Raw genomic sequence first — 2,150 nt, forward strand, 5'->3', positions numbered from 1 at the left:
AGAGAGAGAGAGAGAGAGAGAGAGAGAGAGAGAGAGAGAGAGAGAGAGAGATATGTTGGACATCTAGTGCGCTAATGGAACTATGGGCATGGAGATTAGCTTTTTTTATGAAGGAGATATGAGAATCGAGCAACATGAAGAAGTGAAGAAACTTTTGCTTTAAAAGACTCCTTAGATTCTGGACTGTTGCTTCCTTGTTACTTGAAATTTTTACCGAGATCAACGTTGAAGGGATGCTGGTTCGAATCTGTTCGTCTCGTCGCCATTGTACGAACCTGTGCCGAACTCTTACTTTTAAGTGATTTCCGAAGAGGTTCTATTTCTAACTAATATGGCGCAAAAGCTGCTCGACACCTCTTTATTTGGTAAAAGTTTTACAGTGCTCGCAACTGCATAAGGTCATATGAGTGCGAGGGACACAAGTTGGTTGTTTTCACATTAGTTCACAACACGGCTTGGTTTCAATCTATGATTAAAGTTAAAAATTTAAGGTAAAAATTTATTTCTACATCTTTGAGTTATTACCAACGGTCCTTATAATGTAGAAAACCCTGTCGGGATTAACAATGGAGAACATATTTAGAAATCTGGTGATTTAAAATTATTTCTTTCCGGTATCTCCACAGTCTGGATAATTTACTAGGATGAAGTCAGTACCCCATCTGATGACGCCACTTTGAAAAAGTAATCGGATGGAGGGTGTGATTGCGTAAGGAGTGCAGCCTGGTGAAGGAGGAGGAGCAGGCTGCGTGACCCCACCAGACGCTACAACAACCAGCTGATGATGGAGACAATCAGCCTGCCCACACTGAAGCGGACCCTCATGAAGAGGGCGAGGAAGCATGGAGCACCCTGTCTCCCTAAGACCCCAGTTCTAAATTCAAGTAATTCAACTATCTGATTCGAATGAACTCCCATTTAGCGCTCAAAACCAAGTTGGCAGAAAGCCACAAAACTGACATTATCAACACCTGATGTCTGAGAGACAAACTAGGGCTAATGGCACCTTATGATAAATTCTTATTTCTTCAGTTTACAGATGCGTGACGGAGAAAGAACTAGAGCTGGAGTCTGCTCGATTAATCGAAGGCTTGCGAGCAGCTTTGCCTCCCGCTCGCAACCTGGCGGAACTTTCGGTGTGTTGTGATTCGTGGACAGTCTTGCCAGGTTGCGAGCAGGCAAATCAAATCACTGGACACCAGTGTCTTGTTGTGCTCGAGCGGGATTTGAGACTTGACGGCCGTCCGCTGCTCGCAAGCCTTCGATTACCCGAGCAGACTCCAGCTCAAATGTGTGCGCGGTTGCTCTCTCTCCCCCCCCCCACCCCACCCCTCTCTCTTTCTGACGTAAGTGGCTTCACGGATTGCTTGTTGGTGTTGACTCAACTTATCATGCTGGTGATTTGATTTGATGATTTGACCTAGTGATTTGAGGCTTGTGACTTGAATTAGGGGCTTGCGAGCAAGAGCGGGTTTGTTACCGGGTTACATCTCTAGAAAAAACAGAATAATGTAGCTTTTTTTTAGAACCCCCCAGCAAAGGAATGAATAGACGGTGTCTCTCGCAGATGTGACGCTTGATGATGATGATTGTTTGGAAAGCAACGTAGGAGGGAGAGTCTTGCTTGATTTTCAGACAAAATAGTATAACAATATTATTTGTTTAACATTTGTTTCAATGAAACATTTCAACTTTTCGCTTCTTGAGCTTCATCATCATCATCATCATCATCATCATCATCATCATCATCATCATCATCATCATCATCATAAAAAAACACACCCTGATCCGATCACATTAGGATCAAGCAGATCCGATCAGTCGGCTAATTGCTCACTCTATATTAGGCTGCCCTGTCCCCGACAATGTGGCTCACGTCAATAGACCTTAGACTAGCCCGAAGCAAAACGCGGACGAGACGGCATTAAGACTTTGATGCACGGTGATTTGTCAGGGACGCGAAACTTCCTTATCCTAAAAATTGTCTACAGCTGTGCGCGTTTGTGAGTGTGTCTGTTGGTGTAATGGTGTGTGTGTGTGTGTATGTGTGTGTGTGTGTGTGCGCATGCGTGAGTGCGTGTGTGTGTGTATGTGTGTGTGTGGTTGTGTGTGTATGTGTGTGTTTGTGTGCGTGCGTGTGTGTGTGTGTG

The sequence above is a fragment of the Aplysia californica genome, unplaced genomic scaffold (assembly GCF_000002075.1).
Source record: "Aplysia californica isolate F4 #8 unplaced genomic scaffold, AplCal3.0 scaffold00006, whole genome shotgun sequence".
Taxonomy (NCBI): domain Eukaryota; kingdom Metazoa; phylum Mollusca; class Gastropoda; order Aplysiida; family Aplysiidae; genus Aplysia; species Aplysia californica.